Genomic DNA, 12,254 nt, shown 5'->3' with positions numbered 1-12,254 from the left:
AATACAGCCTCTTTATTTTGGGTATAACCTTTTATAGGATTGTCCCAATTGGGTGATTAAAATTTTTGAGTAACCACAAGATCATTACCTACAATTTTTGTGAAGACCATAATTTAGGTTTCGGAGTTTAAGTAGGTCAAATAAATTAATTATTGTAAGACAGTGTGCTGTAATAAAATAGAGTATTTGTAGAAGAAACTTCATATCTCACTATAGGATGTTCCAAATTGGTTGATTCTTAAACTAAATGACTCTAGACTTCTATATCTACAATTCTTATTAAGACACCAAATCCTAATAAGGAATTAATCTTATGCAAAAGCATCTCCAAAAAGGAGTATTCTGTCAAAGATAACTCATTTCACCTACCATGGAAAGATCTAGATACATTTGACATCACTCATGACCTAAATTGTCCTCCAATTAACATCATCCATGACATCATAATTTTCCATTAAATTTTCAGATTTTTCTTTATAATTATTTTATTTATTGTTAGGTCCCTCTTTTCCACCTATAAATACCCACCTTATTTCCTCATTTTATTCATCAAGCTTTCTCAAGCAAGTCTTCTCTCTATACACTTCTTTACATATTCTCAAATATAGTTTTAGTTCTTTGTAGTGAAGAAATACTATTCCGGTTATTCATATACTTCGGGTAGTACACAAAACGTTCCGGCGAGGAGAAAAGCTAGGACTCAAGAGTGTTCATTAAGTCTTTCGATTCCGACTAAAGCTTCGGATTCCAGGTATGTAAGTCTTCAATGAGAGTATTCCTTCCACTCTCATGTCTAAATTATTTTGATTATATGATAAATTATGTTTATTTTCTTTAAACTTTACTCTAAGTTATGTGAGTGTTTATCCATAGTTTCTTCCATCCATGTAGTCCAAAAACTCTTTCAATTAAGTCTCTTCATTTCAAGTAATATTTTCTTCTGGGAAATTCTTATTTATTCTTAATATCATGAATCATGGTTAAACTAATGATTATTATTCTATTTTGATGCAACATAATTTCATATGTATGAATTGATGGTTCCTCTATTTATCTATTTAAAGGTTCTTGAAATTCATGGTGGGTTGTTTAAAGCATGATTTTTAATTAATGGATTTCAAAGTATTTATGTATATTTATTTACACACATGTTTATAAGTTGAAGTGATTTGAACCCACCTAATTTTACTATATTTTGAATAAAGTTTCGCTTGAAAGTTTTGACTCCAAATGAATGTTTATGAAAGCAATATCTATTATCAAAAGGGAGTCTTATGAAATAAAACAATGATGAAATGATATGAATGATGGATTCTTTATGCAATAAATACAATTCTTGCATATTTGAATAATCAAATGTTTTAATGAGCTATTTCACCGAATATGATATTTTGAATTCTCAAGCTATATGCTATGAATATTTTGAAGTATTAAACTATTCCATGGGATTGACTTAGCACCGAATAGGGCATTGAGGTGGGATTCGTTAAGGGAATCCTAGTAGCAACCCCTTCTCTCATTAACTATGTGCCAACATAGGAGCCCTTGTAGGCTTAGGCTAATGGATCCATAAATAGCCCTTAAAGTTAAAGTTAAAGAAATGAATAAAGTTGACGGAGTTCTACCTGGCAAGTAGTCTCTCCGGCCAACGTAGGGAGTTATGTTGGATTCCATTTAATAGCTTGCATGGTCTTAAATGTCGGTTATGGTTATTTTCCCACAAAATGAATGTTTTAAAGGATATCTATATGATTTATTACACATGCATTACATTATGTTCTATATTACATAAATGTTATAATGTTTCCTCAATGTTCATGTATTCTTACATACTTAGTACATTCAAAGTACTAACGCATACTCTTTTACCTACATGATATCACCATGTAGGGACCAGTGCTCCTCCTCGTTCTCCTCCACGTGGCTAGTTGAGATTTTGTTGAAGACTACTTTTGGTGAGTTCCCATATTCCGGGAACAATACTCCTTTATCTTTCTAGCTTATGATTTATTAAGATATTTTACTATGGCATTTCTTCTATTATGATTGAGGGTGAGCTAGGAACTTGTCTTAGCTCCATTAAATCTAGTAGTTAGAGGTATTGTTGGACATATGTAAGTTGAAGATTTACTATTATGATTTCCGTTTGTTTATTTATCATCATTACCTATGAAAGGCTAAAAGAATGCTAAGAGGCTTGTTTGAGGTACTTTCGGGTTCCTCATTTTCTATGTCACATTTAGGCCCTAGGCTTGGGTCGTGACATTCAGTTAGTTGAAGTAAACATCAGTATATACTTATAAAGAAGTATTTTAAGTATTTACTCACTCAGATATTATTATGAGCATAATGCATATTTTGGGAGTAGTATTGAGCACCAATTTGAGTACAAGTTAAGGTAAAGCAAACCTCATAAATTGTCCTGCCAACATAGATAGGATCGTGTCGTTGGTTGGAGTGACTCCTCACTCAGACCCTAATAAGGGCTTTTTAGATGGATCCATAAGTTCTATTTTGTTGTTCCTTATCCTGGAAAGGTATTGGATGGATCTTTCAATGTTAGATAGATGGTGTATCACCATGAGGAACATGATAAAGTATTGCAAGGGAAAGGCAGTGAAGCAGTGATAGACAGTAAAGGTGTTCGGAGGATCAAGGGATGTGTGTTTACCTCATATTGGTGATGAGATTAAGACAATTCTGATGGAGGCTCATAATTAAATATATTTTATGCATCCTTGAGCTACCAAGATGTCTCATGATTTGAGGCAACATTATTGGTGTGGTCGAATGAAGCGTGATATTATGGATGTATAGAATATATTTAATTATGAGTATTTAAAAAAACCTTATCATTATATTCAGTTTATTTTAGATAATTGCATAACTTTTATATATAGTATTTAAATATTCATCTCTTTAAGTTTCCGCATTCCACTTAGTACTCAGCCAAGCCAAGGGTTCACTTGGTATAAATAATAATTTTTCAGTGTCAACCACACCTAGGTGTAGACTTGGGAGTGTAAAATTTGGTAGCAGAGGACAAGGTTCAAGAGTCCTAGAATATCCATGAAGTCATTCTTGTAGAGTAGTTCTTATTAGTGTGAAGAGAACCACATCTATAATAGGGAGACTACAGGACATTAGAAAATATTACCCTTCGTTCATACTCTAAATTTGTGCGGTAGAGTTTAACTCTATAAAAATTTCGTCCAACTCGTTCATTCGCATATTTCAAATCATTCCTCTAAAGCAAATTGTTAGCCATAGAAATGTCGCCAGCATTGAAGTTCCTGGTGGAACAAATGTAAATACTATGTCTCTACCTATCAAGATGGAGACTAGGAACAAAGCTCACCTGAAAAATCAAGGCACTGGTGTTGGGACTCAAGGAGAGCCTACTAGTACTGCAAGGGTTACACAAACACTTACTCCTCAGCCTTCTCTCACTTCAGAGGCTAGTTTAGGGGAGCAATTCAAATGCCTATTTAATTGGTGGCTGCTCAGTTGGGCTGCCAGGACACCATAGTCCCTATTCCAATCCTCAAGAGTCATCAACTATGACTAAGATCCAGGATTTTTTTAGGATGAATCCACCAATGTACACAGGGTCCAAGGTAGAAGAGGATCCTCAAAATTTCATTGATAAGATATAAAAAATACTTAAGGCAATTCATGCTACTAAGACCGAGGGAATTGAACTTGTTATGTATCAACTAAAGGATGTATATTTGGTATAATTAGTGGAAGGAGATTCATGGTGAGGATGTTGTACCGACTGCATGGGTTGAGTTTGAGGAGGCATTCTTCAATCACTTCTTTTTTGAAGAGCGAAGGAAGGCAAAGGTGGAAAAGTTTGTGAACTTGAAGCAGGAAGGGTTGAGTGTGAAAGAGTATTATCTCAAATTCATTCATTCATCCCGGTATGCTCCAGAGATGGTCCCAGATATGAGATCTAGGATGAGAGAGTTTGTCTCTGAATTTGAAAAACATGTGAAGAAGGAATAAAGGCTACATTATTGATCTATGACATAGACATCTCCAGTATCATAGTGTATACCCAATGGGTTGAGGAAGATAAGAAAAGGGATAAGGAAGAGTATCATAATAAGATGGCAAAGTCGGCAGGTTTGAGGCCAGTCAGCAGAGGAATGGTAATGGTAATAGATCTTTCTTCAAAAAGAGGTCATCTAGACATGCACCATCATCAGTAAGTGCATCTACACCGCGTAAATAGAAATGATTACAAGTTTTAAGGTAGTCAGAATTTCAAAGCTAAGGGTTTCATAGTCGCAAGGTAGTGTGGCATAGGGATGTTCTCAAAACCCACCTTACGATAAGTGCAGTAGGCCCTATCTGGGAGAGTGTCGTGATGGACTAGTGGTTTCTATAAGTGTAGATAGATAGGTCACTTTCTGAAGACTTTTCAATATTGAAAAAAGGTAATAGAGGCAATAAGGCCCCTTCTTCATCAGCAGTTCCATCAGGCAGGGTTTTCCAGAATGGTGTTACTTCAAGAACGAATGAAGGTTCAAACCGTATATATGCTATGTCTAGTCACCAGGACCAGGAAAACTTGTTAGACGTCATCACTAATATGCTAAAGGTCTTCTTTCTTGATGTTTATGCCTTACTTGATCTAGATGAAAATTTGTCATTTATGACTCCATATATAGCCATGAAGTTTGGAATTTGTCCCGAATGAGTTTGAGAGCCTTTCAGTGTTTCCACTCTTATTGGTAAATTTATTCTTAATAAGAGAGTCTATATAAATGAAACCATCTTAATCTATCATAAAGACATCACAGCTGATGTAGTTGAGTTAGATATGATGGATTTTGATGTCATTCTAGGCATTGCTCGGCTACATGCTTATTATGCCTCAATCAATTGTAGGACTTGAGTAGTCAAGTTTCAATTTTCAAATGAGTCAGTCTTAGAATAGAAAGGTAGTCTAGCGGTTTCTAAGGATCATTTTATATCATACCTTAAGGCCAAAAAGTTAGTTTCCGAGGAGTGTATTTATCACATAGTTCGAGTTAAAGATACTAGTATTGAGATACCACCACTTTAGTTAGTTTCTGTTGTGAATGAGTTTCCAAAAGTCTTCCCTGAAGATCTTCATGGAGTCCCTCCCGATAGAGGTATAGACTTTGGGACAGATGTCCTTCCCAATACATAACCAACCTCTATTGCACCATAGAGAATAGCTCTTGTTGAGTTAAAAGACATAAAAGAGTAGTTGAAAGATCTTCTCGATAAGGGTTTCATCATACCAAGTGTCTCACTTTAGGGAGCTCTTGTCCTATTCAAGCAAAATAAGGATGGTTCCCTTAGAATGTGTATCAACTACATGCTATTAAATAAGGTCACCATAAAGAATACACATCCCCTTCCTAGAATCGATGCATTATTCGATCATCTTCAGGGTGCCACTTGTTTCTCCAAGATAGACCTCAGATAAAGAAATGACATCCCAAAGAAATCCATCATAACACGTTATGGTCACTCCAAGTTTCTTGTCATGTCCTTTTATTTGACTAGAACTCCTACACCATTCATGGATCTTATGAACAGAGTATTTAAGCAATATCTGGATATGTTTTTTATTGTGTTCATCAATGATATATTGATGTACTCTTAAAGTAAGAAGGATCATGCAAGTCATCTCAGAATTTTCCTCTAAACTCTCAAGGACCAGGAGTTGTTTTCCAAGTTCTAAAAGTGTGAGTTTTGATTAAAGTATGTGGTGTTCTTAGGCTACATTGTTTACAGTGAAGGTATCCGAGTTCATTGACAAAACATAGAGGTAGTGAAGAATTGACCCAGACCCATATCCTAAACTAACATAAGAAGTTTATTGGGTTTGGCTAGTTACTGCAAAAGGTTTGTATAAGGGTTTTCATCAATTTCATCCATATTGACTAAGTTGACCAAGAAGAAGACTAGTTTCAATGATTTGAGGCTTGTGAGAAAAGCTTTCAAAAATTGAAAATTCATTTAACTACTGCTCTAATGTTGACCTTACCAGAGGGTACAGAGGGATTTGTTGTATATTACAATGTGTGTAGAGTGGGACTTGGTTTTTTTTTACTTATAAAGTTAAGGTTATAGCTTATGCCTCCAGACAGCTTAAAATCCAAGAGAGAAATTACATGATTCATGATCTTGAGTTGGCAGTAGCGTTGTATACTTTGAAGATATGGAATCATTACCTCTATAGAATGCATGTGGATATGCTCACTGATCAAAAGAGCCTTCAATTTATTTTCAGCCAGAAAGAGCTAAACCTTAGGCAAAAAAGATGGCTTGAACTGCTTAAAGATTATGACATGAGTATTCTCTACCACCCAGATAAGGATAATGTGGTTGTTGATGATCTTAGAAGGTTATCCATGTGGAGTATCGCTTATATTGAGAAAAAAAAGAATGAGTTGGCTAAGAAAGTGCATAGACTTGCACGTTTGAGAGTGTACCATATAGAATCTAATGAGGGTGGAGTCCTTGTTCAGAATGGGGATGAATTATCCTTAATGGTGAAATTTAAGGAAAAGAAAGACAAGAATCCCATCTTTGAAATTTAAGGAAAAGAAAGACAAGAATCCCATCTTAGTTCAGTCAAAGGAAGATGTTAGCACAAGGTGATTGCTTTCGAATAAAGGGGAGATGGTGTGTTGAGGTACCAAGGCAGACTATGTGTTTCGAATGTTAACGGTCTCTGAGATAGGGTCATGGAAAAGGACCATAGTTCCAGATATTAAATTCATCCGGGTTGCACAAGTTGTACCATGACTTGAGAGAAGTCTACTGGTGGAATGGTATGAAGAGATATATTGCAGACTTCATTTCTAAGTGTCTGAATTGTCAATAAGTCAAGGTTGAGCACCAGAGGACATATGGCGTGGCTCATAACTAACTCTTCCAAAGTAGAAGTGGAAGATGATCAATACTAACTTTTCTACTGGTTTACCGCGATAACACTAATAACATGATTTGATTTGGGTGATTGTAGATCGAATGACTAAATCAACCCATTTATTACCAGTAAAGACAACTAATTTAGCAGAGGACTATACCAGGTTGTACATCTACAAGATAGTTAGACTTCATGGAGTTCCATTATTCCTTATTTCAAATAGGGGATCTCAGTTTACCACCGAGTTTTGGAAGTAATTTCAAAAAGGTTTGAGTTCAAAGGTGAACCTCAGTACCATTTTCATCCTAAGACAAATGCTTAGGCAGAGCGTATGATTTAGACTATAGAGGATATGTTGAAGGCCTATGTTATTGAATTCAAAGATAATTGGGATGAATACTTGCCTCTCATAGAGTTTGCATACAATAATATTTATCACTCGAGTATTTAGATGGCCTCTTATGAGGCTCTTTATAGGTGAAGGTATAGATCTCTGATCGGTTGATTTGAAGTTGGTGAAGCTGAGTTGATAGGGCCATACCTATTTCATCAAGCAATGGATAAGGTTAAGATCAATCAAGAGAGATTGAAGATCTTACAAAGTCATCAAAAGTCCTATACTGACCTTAGGCGAAAAGACTTAGAGTTTGAGGTAGATGATTGAGTTTATTTGATGGTTTCACCCATGAAGGGTGTTATGAGATTTGGAAAGAGAGGGAAGCTCAATCCCCACTATATTGGGCCCTACAATATTTCAAAGACAGTGGGTAATGTAGCTTATGAGTTAGAGCTACCACTAGAGTTAGCGACAGTCCATACAATGTTTCACATACCTATGCTCTGCCTAGGTGATCCTTTACTCAATCTGCCGACATACAGTATTGGTGTGAAGGATAGCTTGTCCTGTGAAGAGACTCCGGTTCATATTGATGATCGTCAGGCTCGTAAGTTGAGGACCCAAAAGGTTGCATCAGTAAAAGTTCTATAGAGGAATTAGTTTGTTGAAGAGGCTACATAGGAAGCCAAAGAAGATATGAAAGTTAGATACCCTTATCTATTCATTCCTCCTAGTGTTTACATTGAAGTTAATACTCCGTTCCTTATCTCAGATTCAATATCTATTTTTGTGTTTAAATATTTAAGTTTTGCATTGTATTCGTGCCTTGTGAAATTTCCTACCTTGGCCATCATTCAAGGATGAATGATACCAATGGAGAAATATTATAATACTCCAAAAATTCTAACCTCAGATTAGATTAGAAAAGCCCACGAAAAAGTTTAATTTTGTAGAAAAATTGACTTTTACGGACTCTATCTAGGACCCCTAGAAGTAACCACAAATCGTAGATAGGCTCATGAAATCAAACTCTTGAAACTGAGATATTAAGTCTGAGTTTCACAGATTGGACCGCGGGTCATAAATCATTTTACAGACCATTGAATGACCCGTAAAATAAAGTCGTGAAAGGTAGATTTTTAAACCTAACTTTCATGGACCATTCTTTGTCCCATAGAAGCATTTATGGTCATAAAAAGTCCCATGAAAGTAATATCCTAAAACCTTCTATCAATATGATTTCAACGACTAACCAGTAGAAGGGTTTACCGACCATTAAAGGTTCTGTAAAACCCAAACATTAGAAATCCAGAAAAGTCAGCCTAACTTCTACAGACGAGCAGATTCGTCTATAGAAGTGTTTAAAACCCATAAAAGGGACCGTAAATCAGAACTTCAGAAACTCCTAAAATTTCAGCCTACTTTCTATGATTGGCTTCTACGAACCATAGAAGGGTTATTTGGGTCTTTCTTCATCCTTTCTAAGCCTAAACCTCAATGTTATAGGAGATAATTAAGGTCCTTATCAATATAGTTTGACCTAATTACTCTCATAATCATTACAAGATTTAGAGCAATTTCAAAAGGAGAAAACTAGGGTTTCAAGCGTCATCTTCAAGCTTCTTCAAGAACGTTGTTCTTCAAGGTCTGTATGATTATACATACTATTAGAATAACTTCATCCTCATGCCATACATTTAAATTCAGTTAGTAAAGCTTTGATTCATGGTTTTAACTCCAAATTTCCATGAATTCTAATATGTCTTGATCTCCTTATTATTAAATTTTGATTTTTATCATTTAGATTATAATTCTCCATGTATTTATGATTCTTGATTTTTGTTCATAATTATTAAATCACATGAACCATATTTAGTTGAGAATGGATGAAAGCTACTGCATAACCATTTTCATGCATTGATTTCTAAAAAAAGGTAAAATTCAAGTATTTGAAGCTATCGGTTGACGAAGAGTTTTTAAAGAAATTTGAGTTGCTTCAAATACATTATTTTTTTGAAAAGAGCATGGCTATTTTTAAAGAAAATTTAGAAAAAAGTTCAACTAGTAAAGATCAGTATATACCTATAAAGGAATATTTTGAGTATTTACTCACTTAGATATTATTATGGTGAGTAGTATTGAGCATTGATTTATACCCCATACACTACAACACCAGCATATATAGGATCAGGTTGTTCGTTCGGGCAATTCCTCACCCAGACCCTAATAAGGTCTTTTTAGATGGATCCATAAATTTAGTTTTGTTGTTCCATATCTTGGCAAGATATTAGATGGATCTAACAACGTGGACTAGACGTTGTATCACCATGAGGCTCATAGTGGTGGTTTTCAATTAGATAAACTCCCCAAGAAAAGTAAAGTATACTATTTTAGTGTTTTGCTACTATTGCATATCTCATTGTAAAGCTTTAAATATTCCGTTGCACTTGCATGTTTTACTTTCAATAAAAATACTTTCAGTTCAGTTATTTGTTTTCATTCAGTTTCCTTATTTATGATGCAGATACAAGTGCTCAGGATCATCAACAAGTGCTCTATTGAGATCATTACTTCATCAGATTTTGGTGAGACCTCCTTGCTTTCGAAGGACTCTATTTAATTATTGCTTGTCAATATGGGTAGTTTATTTTAGGTAGCCATGGGTGTTTTCCTGGCACCTATCTTCAATTAATAGAGGCATCATAGAGGTAGAGAGTAAGTCCAACATCAGATTTTCTAGATGTTTTCTTTAAAAAAACCTATCATTATATTCAGTTTATTTCAAATAGTTGCATGCTTTTTAAAAGAAATATTTAAATGTTCATCTCTTTAAGCTTCTACATGTATATTTAGTGTTCCTCTTAGTCATCATCCAGGTCAAGGGTTCACTTTGGACCAATAATAGTTTTTGAGTACCGGCAATGCATAGGGTGTAGACTTGGGGCATGCCAACTTGAATTTATACTAACACAATATTGTACTCTAAGTCACCATAACCTACAAATCTCTCTATGCTACTACCATGAAATCTACACTCACATTATGCCATAGCCAACATATAAGGGCATGTCCCCTCATTACTAACTTATTGGGTTCATAACTTTAGCTATATACTTTACTTAATGACTATCTTCACTCTTATATGTTACTACACTTCTGAATTTATACTTCTAATCCTAGAAACTTCTACTACTCATGGTTCATAACACTGTAAATCACACTATCTTTTAAGTTTCAATATACCCAAGAATCTGGACACATACTTTATCCATTCATGGATCTTCTATGTGATGAAGAATTATAAATAAATCTGAATGCATATCATATTTTGTCTCAACAACATGATTCAAATATACAAGGATGTAAGATTTTGAATTAATGGGCTAAAGCACATTAATCGGCTCCTCTCAAGCCTTTTATGCAGTCTCTGAAATGCTCATAGTTCTATTTGAGAGAACCTTATTGAAAAGAATTAAGCTTTACTACTTCTATCACCTCGAAGATGACAAATAGCCAGAGGAATTGGAAAAAAGCCCAAATTTACATAATTTTCTTAGCGGACGGATGTAAAGTCCGGTGGGTTTTAAGGGTTGGAATTTGACATTATAAGGTAAATTAGAGGGAAAATGGCTTCGGAGGATTTTTCGCACTCGTATTCTGCGAGATGAAATTTTTCAAAAATTGGCCAAAACAGAAGACTCCGCAACCAGGCCGCGTCGTAAAGCTGTTCCCTGATAGATAAAAAAAATTCGATCTTCATTTACCTATTTCAAAAGAAAATAAGCTAAAATAGAATACCTCCGCATCACGAACTTGTTCCCAGATAGTTTAAATTTGTGCAAAAATTTCCAGATTTAAGTAAGGCAACTTTGACATTTCCCTAAATGTGTATAGGCGGGTTTTAACGATTTATGGGTTATTTTACACCTTTTTCACTACCTATAACCCTAAGCTTCCCATTGAAGACCTAACATCAATATTTATTCAAGCCCATCAAGACTTCTTCAAGTTCTTTTCTAAGGTATGTGTGTTTCTTCATCTATGGGTCCTTCCACCCATGGAGTCCCAAAACCCTTTCCAACTAATTCCTTTGATTTCAAGTATTGATTCTTTGTAGGTACTTCTAATTTCTTCTTATTAGCATGAATCATGATTGAAATTATGGTTATTGACTCAAATTGCATGAAATTGATTACTACCTATGAATGTCCTAATTTCTTATCTTGGGTTTATGAATTTTTATATGGGTCTCGTTCAATTCTTCTCAAATTACTAGATTATGGTTCAAATTATTGATATTATGTTCAAGTAAGCTTATATTACTACTCAATGATATGAACTGTTGAATTCCAAGTAATTTCCTATCTCAAGCTATCATGGGTCTTCGAAATGCATGGTGGGTTATTTGAAGTATATTTTAAAGTGACTCAATTGATGATGTTCATGCATGGTCATTTTGAAAAGCATGTTTGAAACATGAATTGAATAGAACTCACCTAGTTTTGTTACATTTCAATGAAGTTTGACTTGAAAGTTTTTTGAATCCAAATGAAAGCTATGAAGTAAATGTTTTTGTAAAGGAAGTCTTATGATGAAATGATTGAATGATGAAAGGACTTCTTAGACAAAGCAAGGTTTCAATGTGAAAGGATAATTCTCGCATTGAATCAAATGCAAAGTTTTAATGAGCTATTCCATCGAATGATGATTTGATGTTAAGTTATATAATGCTTATGTTATTTGATATCTAAATGTATTTCATGGGATTGACCTAGAACCGAATATAGCATGTATATGGGGACTCGACCTAAGGGGTCCATAATTAAAGTCTCATGTTGCATTAACTATGCGCCAACATAGGAGCCCGTGTTGGCTATTTAGGCTAGTGGATCCACGATTAGCCATTAAATTTAAAGTTGAAGAGTGTTAAAGTTTGCGGAGTTCTACCCGGTAAGTAGATTCCCTATGCCAATGTGGGGGTTATGTTGGATTCTGTGTAAT

Source organism: Solanum dulcamara, chromosome 10 (genome assembly GCF_947179165.1).
Source record: "Solanum dulcamara chromosome 10, daSolDulc1.2, whole genome shotgun sequence".
Taxonomy (NCBI): domain Eukaryota; kingdom Viridiplantae; phylum Streptophyta; class Magnoliopsida; order Solanales; family Solanaceae; genus Solanum; species Solanum dulcamara.
The sequence above is the reverse complement of the archived record's forward strand: the minus strand, read 5'-3'. Positions refer to the sequence as shown.